General features: G+C 42.0%; 1 protein-coding gene across 2 annotated transcripts in view; it reads right to left on the bottom strand.

Annotated features, from left to right (window-relative positions):
- Positions 1-19,573, bottom strand: part of THSD4 (thrombospondin type 1 domain containing 4) — a 612,634-nt gene that overhangs the window by 34,356 nt on the left and 558,705 nt on the right. The window lies entirely within an intron of this gene.

Raw genomic sequence — 19,573 nt, 5'->3', positions numbered from 1 at the left:
CTGGTAATAGCTTATCTAAAGTGATCATCAAGTTGGGCCATTTCCAGCACAAATCCAGGCTTTCTCACCCTCCACCCCCCCACACACAAACTCACTCTCCTGCTGGTAATAGCCCATCCAAAGTGACAACTCTCACCAGCAGGAGAGTGAATTTGTGTGCGGGGGTGGAGGGTGAGAAAACCTGGATTTGTGCTGGAAATGGCCCAACTTGATGATCACTTTAGATAAGCTATTACCAGCAGGACAGTGGGGTGGGAGGAGGTATTGTTTCATATTCTCTGTGTGTATATAAAGTCTGCTGCAGTTTCCACGGTATGCATCCGATGAAGTGAGCTGTAGCTCACGAAAGCTCATGCTCAAATAAATTGGTTAGTCTCTAAGGTGCCACAAGTACTCCTTTTCTCTCTGCACAATGTGCATGATAATCAAGGTGGGCCATTTCCTGCACAAATCCAGGTTCTCTCACCGCCTCACCCCCCCCAAAAACGACACACACAAACTCACTATCCTGCTGGTAATAGCTCATCCAAAGTGACCACTCTCCCTACAATGTGCATGGTAATCAAGGTGGGCCATGTCCAGCACAAATCCAGGCTTTCTCACCCCCCCCCCTTTTTTTCCGGGGGACACACACACACAAACTCACTCTCCTGCTGGCAATAGCTCATCCAAACTGACCACTCTCCAAGTTTAAATCCAAGTTTAACCAGAACGTCTGGGGGGAGGGGGAGGAAAAAACAAGGGGAAATAGGCTACCTTGCATAATGACTTAGCCACTCCCAGTCTCTATTTAAGCCTAAATTAATAGTATCCAATTTGCAAAATAATTTCAATTCAGCAGTTTCTCGCTGGAGTCTGGATTTGAAGTTTTTTTGTTTTAAGATAGCGACCTTCATGTCTGTGATTGCGTGACCAGAGAGATTGAAGTGTTCTCCGACTGGTTTATGAATGTTATAATTCTTGACATCTGATTTGTGTCCATTTATTCTTTTACGTAGAGACTGTCCAGTTTGACCAATGTACATGGCAGAGGGGCATTGCTGGCACATGATGGCATATATCACATTGGTAGATGTGCAGGTGAACAAGCCTCTGATACTGTGGCTGATGTTATTAGGCCCTGTGATGGTGTCCCCTGAATAGATATGTGGGCACAGTTGGCAACGGGCTTTGTTGCAAGGATAAGTTCCTGGGTGAGTGGTTCTGTTGTGTGGTATGTGGTTGTTGGTGAGTATTTGCTTCAGGTTGCGGGGCTGTCTGTAGGCAAGGACTGGCCTGTCTCCCAAGATTTGTGAGAGTGTTGGGTCATCCTTTAGGATAGGCTGTAGATCCTTAATAATGCGTTGGAGGGGTTTTAGTTGGGGGCTGAAGGTGATGGCTAGTGGCGTTCTGTTATTTTCTTTGTTAGGCCTGTCCTGTAGTAGGTAACTTCTGGGAACTCTTCTGGCTCTGTCAATCTGTTTCTTCACTTCCGCAGGTGGGTATTGTAGTTGTAAGAAAGCTTGACAGAGATCTTGTAGGTGTTTGTCTCTGTCTGAGGGGTTGGAGCAAATGCGGTTGTATCGCAGAGCTTGGCTGTAGACAATGGATCGTGTGGTGTGGTCAGGGTGAAAGCTGGAGGCATGTAGGTAGGAATAGCGGTCAGTAGGTTTCCGGTATAGGGTGGTGTTTATGTGACCATTGTTTATTAGCACTGTAGTGTCCAGGAAGTGGATCTCTTGTGTGGACTGGACCAGGCTGAGGTTCATGGTGGGATGGAAGTTGTTGAAATCATGGTGGAATTCCTCAAGGGCTTCTTTTCCATGGGTCCAGATGATGAAGATGTCATCAATATAGCGCAAGTAGAGTAGGGGCTTTAGGGGACAAGAGCTGAGGAAGCGTTGTTCTAAATCAGCCATAAAAATGTTGGCATACTGTGGGGCCATGCGGGTACCCATAGCAGTGCCGCTGATCTGAAGGTAAACATTGTCCCCAAATGTAAAATAGTTATGGGTAAGGACAAAGTCACAAAGTTCAGCCACCAGGTTAGCCGTGACATTATCGGGGATAGTGTTCTTGACGGCTTGTAGTCCATCTTTGTGTGGAATGTTGGCGTAGAGGGCTTCTACATCCATAGTGGCCAGGATGGTGTTATCAGGAAGATCACCGATGGATCACTCCAGCGAGAAACTGCTGAATTGGAATTCATTTGAAATTGGATACTATTAATTTAGGCTTAAATAGAGACTGGGAGTGGCTAAGTCATTATGCAAGGTAGCCTATTTCCCCTTGTTTTTTCCTCCCCCTCCCCCCAGACGTTCTGGTTAAACTTGGATTTAAACTTGGAGAGTGGTCAGTTTGGATGAGCTACTGCCAGCAGGAGAGTGAGTTTGTGTGTGTGTGTCCCCCGGAAAAAAAGGGGGGGGTGAGAAAGCCTGGATTTGAGCTGGAAATGGCCCACCTTGATTATCATGCACATTGTAGGGAGAGTGGTCACTTTGGATGAGCTATTACCAGCAGGATAGTGAGTTTGTGTGTGTGGTTTTTGGAGGGAGGTGAGGGGGTGAGAGAACCTGGATTTGTGCAGGAAATGGCCCACCTTGATTATCATGCACATTGTGTAGAGAGTGTCACTTTGGATGGGCTATTACCAGCAGGAGAGTGAGTTTGTGTGTGGGGGGGTGGAGGGTGAGAAAACCTGGATTTGTGCTGGAAATGGCCCAACTTGATGATCACTTTAGATAAGCTATTACCAGCAGGACAGTGGGGTGGGAGGAGGTATTATTTCATGATCTCTGTGTGTATATAAAGTCTGCTGCAGTTTCCACGGTATGCATCCGATGAAGTGAGCTGTAGCTCACGAAAGCTCATGCTCAAATAAATTGGTTAGTCTCTAAGGTGCCACAAGTACTCCTTTCCCATAAATAATTGTATTTCAAACCAACTAAGCAGGAATGTGCATTGTTGCTGTAGCCATGTCTTAATGGATATTAGAGAAATAAGGTGGGTGATGTAATATTTTTTATTGGACCAACTTCTGTTAGTGAGAGAGGCAAGCTTCTTCAGTGCAAGCTCAAAAGCTTGTCTCTCTCACAAACTGAAGTTAGTCCAATAAAATATATTACCTCACTCACCTTGTCTCTCTGAGTGGGAATATGTCTTGTATCCACTCAGCATATTGCACCCTAGGAAGGTATAGTTAAATATACGGTGAGGGGAGGGGCGGGGAAGCAGGAGCAGGGTTATCCTGCAAACAATTTCCTTAGTTCTAAGTAATTTTCATTTGACAATCTAATTTACTTTTCTGCTTCCCAAACAAAACAGAATTGGGAACAAGCTTAGTCTGTGAAGTCTTCCAGAAATTCTCCATAGTCTTCTGTTTTAAATGATTATGTCTGAGCTGGATTAATGTCTCAAATAACAAAGGAAATACCAAATGGGAAGGTATCAAGCTATCCCACTCTGTGCTGTGAGATTTTACTACAGATTAGCTACCCACAAAGGATCTGAGCAGCAAATGTAAAACCCAAATGTTTCTTATTTTAGTTTTTGGTTTTCCATGTTGTTTTTTTCATAAGTAAAAACCTCCTATGTAAAAGCCAGGCTCCCAAGAGCTCAAAGGTACAGCCCAGCACAGGACTACAGTAGAGCCCTGCAGCGGGACTGGGATCCCACAGTTCCACAGGACCTGCTGCCATAATAGTAGGAGCGGATGGGAGCGGAATGAAAAAATAGTCCCACGGAGTGCTCTACCCAAAGGTACAGAGAGGGAGTATTTGGATAAAGCCATTCTTTCCCTTCCAGTTCTTACAGATTACACACATATGTTATGTTGCTTTGTAGTCCCACAAAAATACAAGTTTGGGTGACACCCACCCTGATATTCAGAGGCGTGCTATTTCTTTTCTTCCCAAATTCCCTCCCTCAACAGTTCAGCTTGAAGACCCTTTTATTCCCTACCTTCTTAAAAAAAATTGATACCAGTGTTTGTGAAAGCCAGAATGACCTCTGGGTAAAACTGATGTCTGATCTGGCACCACTTGCTCTGGGAGCAGCAGGCCTGAATTTCTGTGTTTATTCACAGGATAGGTAGAACAGGTAGACTGATTGTGCAAGCTTCCACACATTGATGTGCGACCTGGAGTTACATTGATAATTCAGTCTCCAATTCATATTCTAAACTGAGACAGTCAACATGGCTTCCAGGTAAGTGACAACAGCAGTGTAGACATTTGTCTACGAGGAGCTAAACTAAGCCCCCTCTCCCCACTCATTTCATGTGGTTTTAGGCCACAATTTTTAGCTTTAACTGAAGTTTAAAAAAAAACCCAAAGAAACAAGTAACATGTTTTCTAGTAAAGCATTGGTAAAACTTGCCAATTTCTGCTGATACCCCTTCTCCAGACCCCATCCCTATCCCACACATTATTTCCTGCAGTATTTAGAAGATTGTGCAAATCCTCTCCAATTTATGTACTACAGGAGGGCCACAAAAATAAAATGAATATCTATTTATGAAAAGTTAGAAAACAAAGTTACAAAAATCATTCACCTGCATTTCATCTAAACTATGTGAAAATTGGACACTAGTGCTTTTGGAATATACTCCAAGGTGAAGCAAGCAGTGATCTACTGGCAATAGGTGAAGGGCCAAATTTTCAAGAGAGCCCAATTCCCATTTAGGCACCCAAATAAAGGCCAGATTTTCAAAGGAGATCAGCGTACTGGGAGCAATGCTGATTTCTTTTGAAAATCTGGTCATAAGTGTCCCAAATAGAAATGGTCAGTTCCTATTTGTCTGAGATACTAAGCATGTTTAAACCACTTGGACTAAACAAATAGGAAAATTAGTCAGTGTGGAGTTAAATGAGCTAATGCAGCAGAACCACTCGAAACTTTGTAGAATTAGTGGTTAATTGGTAGTTACATTAAAAGAGTGAACCAGCCAAACCTTTCCCAGATGAATAGTAAAAATGCAGTAACTATTCTATAAATTCAGCTTATTTCCCACTTTATTTTTGTATTACCTGATTGGTGTCTTTATTTTTATTTAAAGTGACTGCTCTAACCTCTATTGTCCTAATAGATGCTCATTATCTTTCAGATCCAAGAGCTATGCCCCTGCTCCCAACAACAGGGAGTTTTATTATGTCAAGTAATTGCTTAACCTTTTCTTGCCTTGATACACCAGAACAAGGGGAGTAGCTGACACAGGACCTCTCCAGAGAGATGCCAATGAAGATTTTCCTTCAGACTGGTTACTGTACTGGAAGGCACAGGCTACTACACATTAAGGGCAGGTCTTCACTACCCGGATCGGCGGGTAGTGATCGATCCCCGAACGTGCTCCCTGTCGACTCCGCAACTCCAGCTCGCGAGAGGCAGAAGCGGAGTCGATGGGGGAGTGGCAGCGGTTGACTCACCGCCATCCTCATGGCCAGGTAAGTCGACCTAAGATACGCCAGCTTCAGCTATGCTATTCGCATAGCTGAAGTTGCGTATCTTAGGTCGACCCCCGCACCCACAGTGTAGAGCAGGGCTAAGTTTTTTAAACCAAGGGAAAAGTGTGTGATGTGTTTAGAAGTAGGGTGATGGCTAGAAATACACTAGTGGTGGAAGAGCAATAATAGGCTAGCAATAGGAATTATGTGTGACCAGGGACAGTACCAAGTCACAACACAGTGAATTGCACTACCACAGTTAGTGATGTGAACAATTAGACCCCTCCTCAGAGTCCTAACCTTGGTGAGAGTTGGACTCCTAAAGATGTATGTAAATCCTTGAGGGGGGAAACATTTTTAGTAATTGCTTGTGAAATCTGGTGCACTATTATACTTAACTTCAGTGTTCTGTGATAAAATATGAGCTTGTTTTATTGTAATTCTAATCTCTATGTATAGTTTCCAGTCATAAAATGTCTGGGTTTATATTCATGTCTGCAAATATAATAGCATGCTGTATTGACCAATGAGTGCCTGATTGCTTATAAACAAACCAATTTGTTTTTGGCAGTCACATGTTTTTTAGGAAATCTGAAGCAGCTGCATCATGTGAAAGGAAAACAAACTGGAGGAGGAATAAACGCTTCTTTAGGCATTGGCCACACTTCTATCAACATGTCCTTCAAAATTAGACTGGTTTTGTGTTTCATTGCAAGCTAAATACTGAGTTATGGCTTTGCACTGAAACATTGCAAAATTGGTGCCCTTATAGGGTTTCAACACAAAATGAGGGGAAACTTGACACTTTGACGGAGTTTTACTTAAAACTTGGAAGAAAAAAATCACATTTGCATGATCTCCTGTGAGGTGGAACTGCTGCACTTTCCATGGCTTTCCCCAGGCCTTCCTTACCCATCACTCCACCAGGACCAGGAGGATTCTATTTTATATGTCCACTGTTAGAAACAATCATTGTTAATCATAATACACCATGGGATACAGGCAGTGGTGGATTTAGAGTTAGTAGGGCCTGTGATGTTCTGTACCTCAGGTGAATACCCTGCACCCCCACATTCATCCTTATACTATGATTGTATGGTATTCAATGCAAAGTTTGTCATGTCGGGTGTCTTCGGAAGGCTCATGATGTACTGAGCATTGTTGTTATGGTAATGTTATAGGTTTTAATTTAATTCATATAGTTATGAGGCTGAAAATGTATCCTCATGGCTTACAACAAGCCCAGGCAAAAACTCTCCAAGAGCAGAGGGGCAGTTCACACGTCATCAGGGCATGTATAGGACAAACCCAGCCCATCCTCACAGGAACAAAGGACACTGGCCTAGGCAGCAACAAAGGATCTGTTGGACAAAGTCAGTCACCCCCCTTCCTTTGGTCAGTTTGGGACTGCTCACCTGACTCTGAAGGGGGAAGGGGGCAAAGCCAAGAGGGAAAAAAGGACATGATAAAAGGAGAGACGTTGCCATGCTCTTCCTCTCTCTTCCATCTCCATACATCAGCACCAAGCGACTGAAGCGCTGATCAAAGGGGAGAGCCTGGCTGAAGGGCAACCAGCCAGCCTGTGGTGGGAAGCATCTAAGTTTGTAAGGGCACTGAAAATGTTAAGATCAGCTTATAATGTGTTTTGCTTTTATTTCATTTGACCAAATCCGACTTGTTGTGCTTTGACTTATAATCACTTAAAATCTATCTTTGTAGTTAATACATTTGTTTGTTTATTCTACCCGAAGCAGTGCATTTGGTTTGAAGTGTGTCAGAAACTCCCCTTGGGATAACAAGCCTGGTGCATATCAATTTCTTTGTTAAATTGACGAACTCATATAAGCTTGCAGCATCCAGCAGGCATAACTGGACACTGCAAGACAGAGCTTCCTAGGGTTGTGTCTGGGACTGGAGATATTGGCTAGTGTCATTTGGTTGCACAATCCAAGGAGCAGCTCACATGCCAGAGGCTGTGCGTGAACAACCCAGGAGTGGGGGTTCTCACAGCAGAGCAGGGTAACGCTGGCTTCCAGAGTAAAGGATTGTAGTGACCTGAAAGATCACTGGTCCAGATAACACCAGGGGAACGTCACAGGGCCCTGTGTGGAGCTTCATTTTTGGGGCCTCCCCCACAGGACCCAGCCAAGAAAAAGAACATTCTCTCTTATCTCCTCTCCATTTTGCATTCTTCTTTTCTTCATCCTCCTCCTATATTATAAATAATGGGAAGTAAATGAAAATAAAGTTAGGTACCTTAATTGGGGCAGTGGGTGTGGAGGGTGGGCTCTGGGAGGAAATTTGGGTGCTGGCTGTGGGCTCTGGGCTGGGGGTTGGGGTGTGGGAGGCATGTGGGCTCTGGGAGGAAGTTTGGGTGTGGGGTGCAGGCTGTAGGCTGGGGCAAGGGGTTGGGGTGCAGGATGGGGGCAAGAGGGAGGCACTTATCTCAGGCAGCGTGGCTCCCAAAGTGACCGGCACACACACCCCTCCAGCAGCAGCTCTTAGGAGGGGGGAGCAGGGCGGTCTCCACGCACCACTGCCCGCAGGCACCACCCCTGCAGCTCACATTGGCTGCAGCTCCCGGCCAATGGGAACTGCGGAGTTGGTGCTTGGGGCGGGGGCAGTGCGCAGAGACACCCCACCCCCAGAGGCCACAGGGACATGCTGGCTGCTTCTGGGAGCAAAGTGGCACAGAGGGAGGGAGGCAGAGCAGGAGGGAAGCTGCCTTAGCCCTGCTGAGCTGCTGCTGGCATGTCTCTATGCACCCCTTGGTGGGAGGGGGACGGCAGGTCTCCATGCGCTGCCCAGGGCAGGGGCAGCATGCAGAGCCGCCTCCCCCCTGCACCAGGGGCGCGCAGAGACATGCCAGCAGCCGGCCACTTCTGGGAGTGGCGTGGGGCCACCGGCCACGGCATGCAGGCAGCCTGCCTGCCTAAGCCCTGCTGCACCGCCGTCTGGGACTCAGAGGCAGGTTGTCAGATATTTGTCCTGCATTTTGGGGGGCCCCCTGTCATTGAGAGCCCCATGCTACTGTGGTTTGTTTCATCGTAAATCCGCTCCTGGATACGGTTAACTAGGGTTTCTATTGCTTCTGGCAAGCTAGCTAATCTAGTATACCAAATCAGTCACCCATACAAACAGTCCCTGAACATTCTGCTGCTCTAAGCAACCACCTGTTCCACCTCCTTTTTAGAGTCAGCTTTGGGAGGACAATTTGGTAGCCTTCAATATCAGAACTGTAGGCATTTCAGAATAATTTAACAATTTGGAAGGTTATATTGTATATTGATTTCCAAAAGCCACCTGGAATCCTAGGGTGAATTTCTCAAGTGATGAAGAATGCACTGTCAAAATATATGACACTAAACAACAGGAAACAGTTTCACTGAAATATAAGTCAGCTAGCCTGTTGAAGATGAGATTTGTGCCAGGTTACAGAGCAGTAAACTGTAGTGGATAGGCCTAATTTTATGGTGGAACTCCAGCCAGCCATCTCAAGGCTGAATGTTCAAGACCAGTAAGAAGTCAGTATTAACAGGAATAATCCTGGTAAGGGTATAAATCATCTGAAATTGACACAGAATTTTAAAAGCAGCAGATAGCACTAAAACTGCGTCTAAAACAATATATAAACAGAAAGTTCAAGGGGTAACATTTTCAAAAGCATCTAAGTCCAGTTGGAATTTAGGCTCATAGGTGAGTTAATTGATTTTGAAAATGAGACTTAAGTACTTTAGAAATTTTTCACCATTATCTTTTCCTTATTAGAAAGACAGGGTGGATGAAATAGCCAGTTAAACCCTCTCCAGTAACAGCTGTGTGAGGAAAATGGGTGTGCGTGTGTAAGTGGGTTATTGATTGTTGTAATAAGCCATAAACCCAATGTGACAAGGTAGATGAGGTAATATCTTTTATTGAACCAACTTTGGTTGGTGAGAGAGACAAATGTTTGAGTTTACGCTGAAGAAGCTTGTCTCTCTCACCGACAGAAGTTGGTCCAATAAAAGATATTACCTCACCCATCTTGTCTCTGTAATATCCTGGGACTGACATGGCTACAACAACTGCATACATAAATCCAGGTTTCCACAGTATGCATCCGATGACGTGAGCTGTAGCTCACGAAAGCTTATGCTCAAATAAATTGGTTAGTCTCTAAGGTACCACAAGTACTCCTTTTCTTTATACATAAATCCAGTGTCACTATTTAGTCCATTATTTTTAGTGTCTGGCAAAGTAATGAATTTAAGCTCCCAGGTTAATCTTTTGAAGGTGTTTGAGGATGAGCACTGAGAGGTCAGATATAGAGTGATCGCTTTTTGAAAAGTGTTCACCCACAGTGATATGGTGTTTTTGTCTTTTATCATTTTTCTATGTGAGTTCATTCGAGAGTGTAATGATTGTCTCATTTCACCCACACAGTTGTTACTCGGACATTTAGTGCACTGGATGAGATCCTGTTGTGATACACAGGAGTAGGAGCCCATGGATCTTGAAAGGTGTGTTGTGGGGGGTGTTGATCATCGTAGCAATGAAGACATGTCTACAGATATTGCATCTGTTGTTCTGGCAGGGACTGACACTGCTTTGAGTTGGCGTGTCCTAGTCTGTGGGAAGCTGGCTTCTGCTGATGAGCTTGGAGAGGTTTGGGTGTTGTTTGTAGGCCCGAAAAGAAGATTCAGGAAAGATGTATTTCAGGATGTGGTCCCCACTGAGTATGGGTTGAAATTGTTTAATGATACCCTGTATGGGTTCCAGTGTGGGGTGGTAGGTGACAAGTAGGAGTGCGCTGTCGAAGTGTGTTTTATTTCTATATTGAAGCAGATTCTCTTGGGATATTTTGTGTGGCCCATTTCATGATGCAATTTAATTCTCTGGTGGAGTGTCCTTGTTTTTTGAAGGTGGTTTTAAGTGTGTTAAGGTGTATATCCCGGACTTTGTCCTCGGACCATAGTCTCTGGTGCCTGAGTTCCTGGCTGTAGATAACAGATATCTTGGTGTATTTTGGAGTGGTTACTGGATCTGTGAAGGTAGGTGTGGCAATCTGTGGGTTTCTTGTATATAGTTGTCTGTCGGGCGTCACTGCTGAAGCTGAATGTGGTGTCAAGGAAGTTGATGCTAGTGTGGGAGCATTCTAGAGAGAGTTTAATTGATGGGTGGTGGTTGTTGAAGTTGTGGTGGAAATCTATGATGGAGTTTTGGTTGTCCATCCAGAGGATGAAAATATCATTAATGTAACTCAGGTATATCATTTGTTTCTTGGTGCATTTACCCAGAAATTCTTCCTCAAGGTGGCCCATGACGAGGTTGGCATACTGGGGAACCATCCTAATACCCATGGCTTTTCCCAGGGTTTGGAAAAAGTGTTTGTTGTTGAATATAAAATTGTTATGGGTGGGGATGAAATGGATGAGTTTGGCAATGTATTTGGGGTCATGTTTGGCAATGTATTTGGGGTCATCTGCATGTTGTCCATTGTCTTGTAGAAATTTGAGGCAGGCAGCAATGCTGTCATTGGGAGGGATTTTTTTCCTTTCCCACCCCATGACTGCACAGCTGTTAACCAAACACTTCACCTTGAGCGGTGCCTTGAAATATGCGTTAACTAGTTATGATAAGCAATCTGTTCCATCTTGTAATTAGCAGTGACACTCTGAATACATTTCCCAGATATGAAGAAGAGCTCTGTGTAATCTTGAAAGCTTGTCTCTCTTACTGACAGAGATTGGTCCAATAAAAGATATTGCCTCACCCCCCTTCTCTCTCTAATATCCTGGGATCAACATAGCTACAACAACACTTCATACATCTTCTCCTTATCTCAGGGCATGTCTACACTTACCATGGATAGACGCTGTGGTGATCGATCCACTGGGGGTCAATTTAGCGGGTCTCCCATTGACTCCGGTACTCCACCAGAATGAGAAACATAAGTTAAGTCAATGGCAGAGTTTCTCCTGTTGACCCAGGGCGGTGTAGACACAGCAGTAAGTCGACCTGAACTATGTTGACTCCAGCTACGTTATTCACGTAGCTGGAGATGCGTAACTTAGATCGACTTAAGCCCGTAGTGTAGACCTGCCTCAGTTCTGCCACTGAGGCTTGAGGATATGTCATTGCACTTTCTCAACCTAATTTTTCAATTGTTGTGACATACTGTTTATTTATGACATTTAACTTTCATAACTAAATGTATGGTCTTTTGATTATAAAGCACAGAACTGGGATTCAAGTGTCCTGAGTTCTTTTTCCAGCTTTGCTATAGACTCACATTGTCACCCTGTACATAAAACTTATCTTCTGAACTTCAGTTGTTCTGAGCACCTGCAAACCCCTGGAAGTCAGATGCTCAGCGCTTCTGAAACCTTAAGGTTGTCTATGGAAGTACTTCCCTACACAAAATCCACAGTTAACCTGTGGAACTGATTGCCAGAAGATGTTGTGAAAGCCAAAAGTATAACTGGGTTTAAAAAAATTAGATACATTGATGAAAGATAGGTCCACCAATTGCTATTAGCCAAGATGGTCAGGGATGCAATCTATGCTCCAGGTGTCCCTAAACCGCTGACTGCCAGAAGCTGGAACTAGACAATAGGGGATGAATCACTCAATAACTGACCTGTTCTGTTCATTCTCTCTGAAGCATCTGGAATTGGCCATTGTCAGAGACAGCATACTGGGCTAGATAGACCACTGGTCTGAACCAATATTCCTGTTCTTGTGTGCCTACACTTCCTCATCTGTTAAATGAGTGTATGTGAAGCACCCTAGAATCCCTCCAATGGGAGACGTAAGGTAAGTATTATTATTTCATTTTATTGTAGCACAGTTGAGATTCAAAGCTAGTCTTGCTTTGCTGTTCCCTAATGCACAATGCTGTCTTCTTTCCAGCTTTTATTTTGGCTTCCAAATATCATTAACATTTTAAAAGCTCTTCCTTGTAAATATGTACTAAATATAAAATGAGAAGCAAATGAACAAACAAAAATATTGAGCACACCAGTCAGTTGACAGAACACGGGTGATTTTCGCACCATAGTAAAATAGGAGAGTGTGCGTTCCCTGCTTCTCATTCTCCAGTAAACTGAACTATAGATCAGAACCATATGGACCATTAGCAACAACATTTCCAGGCCACATGGATCTCATCTAATTTCTGTCAACCTAGTTTTGTTGATATGTTTGGTAAGGGTCACCAGCCTTACACCCTGGCCTAAATTGATTTATGAATTCAAATCCAAATGTGGTGAAACTTTGCAGTTTTAACACAGTATTATTTTGAGCAGGGGCACCATTGGGGGGGGGGAGGGCAGGGGAGAGCTCTAGCCCTCCCCTCCCCCCAAGTTTCATAGGGGAGGTCTACTCACCCTAGCCCCAGATAGAGCTCTTAACTGCAACAGCTTGAGAGTGATATGGGATGAGTTCCAAAGCTGGGAGCAGCATAGCCTTTGAGGCAAGGAGTTTGTTTATAAACAGAGGTAGGGTGATTGAGATAAAAAAAGGCTTACCATTAAAGTAGGTTTCAGAGTGGCAGCCGTGTTAGTCTGTATTCGCAAAAAGAAAAGGAGTACTTGTGGCACCTTAGAGACTAACAAATTTATTTGAGCATTAAAGTAGATTAAGTAGATTAAGGATCCTTAGATGATCCTGAATGCACTGCCAGGCACTTCAGTTAAAAGACTGGAAACAAAGGGTAGGCATAAAAGGTGAGAATGGAGAGAGGTACATTGTGGTGTCCCTCAGGGGTCTGTACTGGGACCAGTCCTATTCAACATATTCATAAATGATCTGGAAAAAGGGGTACATAGTGATGTGGTAAATTTTGCAGATAATACAAAATTACTCAAGATAGTTAAGTCCAAAGCAGACTGCAAAGAGTTACAAAGGGATCTCACAAAACTGCGTGACTGGGCAACACAATGGCAGAAGAAATCAGTGTTGATAAATGCAAAGTAATGCACTTGGCAAAATATAAGCCCAACTATACATACAAAATGATGGGGTCTAAATTAGCTGTTACCACTCAAGAAAAGAACAGGAGTACTTGTGGCACCTTAGAGACTAACAAATTTATTTGAGCATAAGCTTTCATGAGCTTTTGCGAATACAGACTAACACGGCTGCTACTCTGAAATCACTCAAGAAAGACATCTTGGAGTCATTGTGGATAGTTCTCTGAAAACAGCTGCTCAATGTGCAGTGGCAATTAAAAAACTAACAGAATATTGGAAATCATTAGGAAAGGGATAGATAATAAGAGAAAAATATCATATTGCCTCTATACAAATCCACAGTACACCAACATATTGAATAGCGTGTACACATTTGGTCACCCCGTCTCAAAAAAATATACTGGATTTGGAAAAGGTACAGAGAAGGGCAACAGAAATGATTAGGGGTTACTAGCCCCACAGAGTTAGTAATAATGTAAGAATATACATTAAAATTTAAAACCTAACAAGTGTCCCTTAAGCAACTTGCCACAAGATGTCAAAACATGTTGTTATTAGAGCTGAGTGGGTCTAATATTTATTTAATTTTCTTTCTTTTATAAAGGAATTAGATACAGGGCTCCTGTCAGCTAATTGATAAGTTATCTGCCAAAAAACTAGAGTTCTCAAGTGCCTAAGTAGTCTCATGAATCATGTTTACAGTCCCCCCCAACCAAAATCTGAAATGGTGCCCCTGATTTTGAGCTGTCAGATTCATTGCAAGAGAGACTTGTGAAGATCTACGCAAATTTGTTTCTGCAAACTCATGATAGTAAATTCCCCAAGTTTTACTGAGCTTTTCTGTAAGTGAAAAAAACTCAGATAATGTAAAGGCAGCCTTTGGAATTTGGAGAGTTAATTAGCCGGTCAATTTTTTTTTCATAGAAAAAGAAACAATGAATGTAGTATGACAAATAGAAACAGATGAAGTTCTTGTTAAATGTTTTGGGCCCAATCCTCCTCCTGTTGACTTTGATGGGAACAATATTTGGTGTTTAACCTACTACTGCTCTCACTTTTCATACTGAAATAAATATCTCAGTGTATTTCAGTTGGAGCTTAGTAGATATCAGAGTCAGGTATCTGACACCTAACTTTAAATTCTTTAAGTATTTACTGGATCATGTCACTCTCTAAACTTGTGGTTGATTGGTTTATTTTTTAAGAGGATGAGTGTGGAAGGTCTGACCACCATATACAGAAGAAGATACACCACGTGATCCACACTGTGGTCATGCAAACTGTAAGCTTTGCACATGCAATGTATATAAACCCCAAAGTCCATAAGACTCTACATAAGCGCATACACAGGATTCTGTCAATGTTCCTTGAAATAACTATTAAGGTAATGCTCTGATTTTTTTGTGGTTTGGAAATTGTCTGTTATGAGTCTCCTTGATCTGATATGCAGCCTCTCTCTAGTTTCTTTACTTAACAGAGGTTGCTTAATGGTGGTTATTAGACAGCATGTCACTACATCAATTCAAGCTTAGTTTACATATAGTGTTAAATTATGACAGAAGGAGCACTACAGAGAACCATGCTTTACTCTTCAAAGATTTGCTTCAGGGAGATTGCTTGGAGCAAGATGGCTTGTTCTAGGAGGGATTCAGAACTCGGTTTTATATAGCGCCTTTCAGACCCTGGGTATACAAAAGCATTTTACCAAGCAGTGTTAGTGCAGTGACTGAAGGTAACAGCAGCTGCCAATATGCTCAATACTATAATAACTAATACTCTTAGCTGGGTAGCTCATTTTATGGTCTGCTGTATAATTCTATTATTAAGGCAGAATTTCTAATGGTAATTGATTTCTATTAGTGTGTTCTTGAATAGTTCATACTATAGACGCCGAGTAAATTTTTAGAAATATACACTACAGCATGTCATTAGGGCTGAGACCATTACCGAACCCGCATCTCAATTAGGTATATAATTTAATACAATTTTTCATTAATTCTCCTGTTCATGGATCACAGAGTGCACCCTTCAGATCACCAGAGCCCAGTTCTCTGTCAATGTTGTGGCCTGCCCTATACTATGGCTGAGGTGGGTGAGGTTGGAAGCCATGACATCCCTTCAGCATGTGTGAGGCTGTTCAGGAGGACTTCTCCATCCAGCTATTGTTGGATCAAATGTATGCAGCTGGAGGGCTGATATGCTCAAGGAGGTTTGAAGCACAGTCTGTAAACTGAAGAATGGCCATGCTGCCGGTATTTGCAGTATAGCTGCAGAGCTAATTGAGCATGGTGGGGATTCCATTTTGGGAGGGCTGACCCACAGTATCAACAAAATATGGATTCATGAGAAACTACCTGACGACTGGTGCCATGGGATTATTCTCCTATTTTGGAAAGGGTAAGGCAATGCTCTGGTGTGCTCTAATCACCACAGCATCACTCTGCCTTCCTTTCCAAGCAAACTGTTCATGATGGTTCTTCTTGAGCGTGTTAAGCACACCATAAGAAATCTACACCATCTACAGAAACTTCCAGTCAGAGTGACTCAAATTATAAATATGTATTGGTATTAAGGACACAAAAATCTTTTTTAAAAAGCGTAATGATGAGTTATTTAAAAATTTTCCTACCACAAAATTTCCTGTTACTTCAACAAATCATAGAAACATAGAAATGTAGGACTGGAAGGGACCACGATAAGTCGTTTAGTTCAGTCCCCTGCATTGAAGCAGGACTAAGTGTTATCTGGACCATCCATGATGGTGTTTGTCTAAAGCGTTTCCCAAACTGTGTTCCGCACGATGTGAACAGGTGTTCCGTGAAAGAATCTAGAATTTAATTTTGACTCTTGCACCTGATTTTTTTACTACTTTATACGCACTTTCCAGTTAGAAATTGTTAGTTCAAGTTATTTTAAATTTGTATTTTTGCTTTGTTTTATAAAATAAAATATATTTGAGCATAAATAACGCAATTTTTTATTTGAAAACCAAACAACTACAAAATAATATTATAAGTGTCCCGGAATAGGCTACAAAGTGTTCCGTGGCCAAAAAAGTTTGGAAAATGCCTTTTCCTAAAAACCTCGAATGACAGAGATTCCTCAATCCAGTGCTTAGCTACCCTTACACTGAGGAAGTTTTTCTGAACATAAATCTCCCTTGCTGCAATTTAAGCCCATTATTTCTTAACCTGTCCTTAGTGGTTATGGAGAAATATGTATCATTCTCCTTTTTATAACAACCTTTTATGTACTTGAAGATTCATGTTCCCCCACAGTCTTCTCTTCTTCAGACTCTCCATTTCCCCCCGTCTTTCCTCATAGGCCATGTTTTCTAGACCTTTAATCATTTTTGTTGCTTTCCTCTGGACTTACTCCAATTTGTCCACATCTTTCTCCAGATGTGGTGCCCAGAACTGGACACAGTACTCCATTTGAGGCCTTATCAGTGCTGAGTAGAGTCACTTCTCATATCTTGCATACAACACTCCTGCTAATCCATCCAGAATGATGGGGTTTTTTGTGTGTTTTATTTTTTTTGCAACAGTGTTACATTGTTGACTCCTATTTATTTTATGAACCATGATAATCCCCAGATCTTTTTTTGAAGTTCTCCTTCCTAGGCAGTCATTTCCCATTTTGTTTTTGTGCAGTTGATTATTCCTTCCTAAGTATAGTTCTTTGAATTTGTCCTTATTGAATTCCATCCTGTTTACTTCAGACCATTTCTCCAGTTTGTCAAATCATTTTGAATTCTAACCCTGTCCTCCAAAGAGCTTGCAACTCTATGCCATTGTCCAAATCATTTATGAAGCTATCAAATAGAACCAGGACAGATCCCTGCGGGACCCCATTCAATATGCCCTTGCAGCTTGATTGTGAACCATTGATAACAATTCTCCAAGTATGATTTTCCAACCAGTTATGTACCTGCATTATAGTAGGTTTGTCTAGGCTATATTTCCTTAGTTATCCAGGCTCATTCCCTCTTTGCAATCTGCCTCCTGCTCTAGCCCTGGCTGGACAGTCAAGCCCCAGTCCCCAAAGACTTCAGTTTCTCTCTCTCCCAGGCATCTAGCTCCTCGTAAATGTAATTTTTGCTTAGGTATTGGACCCCTCCCACTGTAGCAGATAATAATGACTGAGCTGTATTGAGCACCAATGCATACAGGAATTGAAAGCAGAGATGTCAATACTCAGAGAAGTTGCTCCAATAAAAGATTACCTTGGCCATCTTATCTATTCATATGGTGAATATACATCCATATACACTAAGTAACTGCAAAACTTGTTCAGAAAAATAAGGACCAAATCTTCACCTCCTGCTGTAAACACATTTGAACTGAAGCATTTTAAGGTTCCAAAGTTGTGAAAGCTTATAAGTTCTTTCACTTATGGTTTCCAGCCACAAGGGCCACAATACAATGAGAAAGACTGTTCTGTGGTATTTCCAGCTGGGAGTGGAGGTAGACATGTAATAAATCTCATAAAGAAGGTCTGTTCTTGTGAGATTTCTACCACTCTTTTGCAGACTCAGGAGATTTAAATAAGCTTTATTTCAGCCTCTGAACTTTTGGCTGCTTATCTGAACTATTTGTGGGTCACCCACTGCTGATCTACACTTATTGCTGAATTGTGGCTTGGCTTAAAATTTTTTTTTTAAAAGTTGCTTTAGGAAATTAGAGTTAAAGATACAAAGCCTGCAAATCTGGGAGTGCTCATTTCCATATCATTTCAAACTGTCCACCTAAATGCCCTTAAACAGAAACACACCCGATCAAAGGGGAAAGAGGCTACTGAATCACTAAAGTAGTATTTGACATGCAAAAATAAAATTTTTGGCCAAAGGGACAGATTTGCAGAGCACACAGAGCTCCCATTGATTTCAACAGGAATTGCTACTGTTCAGCACCTTTGAATATCTTATGCAGGTGTCTAAGGCAACGATCTAATTTGAAAATTTTGGCCTGTATTTTTTTCTGATTCATGTAGAGAAGAATCCTTTTCCTTTTATTCTTTTCACAAATCTAACTAAATGCACTGCTGGCAGAGTTGCTGCTAAATTATGCCAACCACAGTAGCAAACATTTGGAAATCATTAATTAGTTCACTTACTTCCATATGCTGAAAAGGTAACAAGCCCATTATTTATTATCCAACTTTAAAACAGCCACAGTAGAAAAAAAAAGTTTTCAACATAAGATATTTCATCTCTAGGCTCTCACTTTCCATACATAAATATATACATTAAAATTTAAAAACATGATTCTAGATTCAAAAGCTTTCTCCCAGCATGCAAACTGTTTTTATTTATTTTAATTTTTGAAAATAAACATTTTCAGCTATTTAAAAAGTCACATTTTTAATTTTGCAGAAATGAAAGTGTCAGGCTTGGAGAAGAAAAAATAGAGAGTTAGACCCCCAGCTGGTAAAGATGCGCTTCACTGAAGTCAATGCAGCTACAGCAAGTTAAACCAGCTGAGGATCTGGCCCAGCATGTTCTCAAAGGGCTAGTTAAGCTTTTCTATCTTTGAGGATAAACTGCTTTTTTTCTTTTCCACACATAAAATATCACTTGAATAACATTTTACAAGGAATCCAGCTCTACACACTAGAAAAACAAACATAGAAAGGCACTTTGTGGTTTACAATTCAGCAATAGGATATACCTTAGCTGTTAACTTCTGGGTTAGTCCACGTAAGAATGTACATTAACATTATCCTGAGTGACTAGCAACTTCCTCTAAAAGTTTAAATGTTCTAAGATGCAATGAGACATTCTCCCCCACAAAAATATGCCTCAAAAGTTAATTGCATTGACGAGGCAGTTAATTAGTCTGTGGAGAGACTGGTAAATAATATTGCTGTCAAACGATGACTTCTATAATATTCCATTGAAGCACTAAGATTCTCTCTCAACAAATCTATTTGAAAAGAAACGCTCAGCCTGGAGTTTTGTCATTCAGATCCTAGTAAGATTCTGATACTTTTTTCCAATGATGCTTTGAAGACGTGACTCAGGAGTTACTTTTAATTGAGCACCTCTTCCTACTCTCTGCTAGAAAATGTCTAAAATTTAAGGAGTACTGAACTCTGAAGAGCTGGAAAGCCTCTATGTCATCAAACTGAGTCACAGAGAATCATAAAATGATCCCATCATGGGATTAAAATTTGTAGCATGACACACTAGACTCTGCAATG

The sequence above is a fragment of the Caretta caretta genome, chromosome 10 (genome assembly GCF_965140235.1).
Source record: "Caretta caretta isolate rCarCar2 chromosome 10, rCarCar1.hap1, whole genome shotgun sequence".
Taxonomy (NCBI): domain Eukaryota; kingdom Metazoa; phylum Chordata; order Testudines; family Cheloniidae; genus Caretta; species Caretta caretta.
Note: the sequence above shows the minus strand (reverse complement) of the source record. Positions and strands in the feature narration are given on the sequence as shown.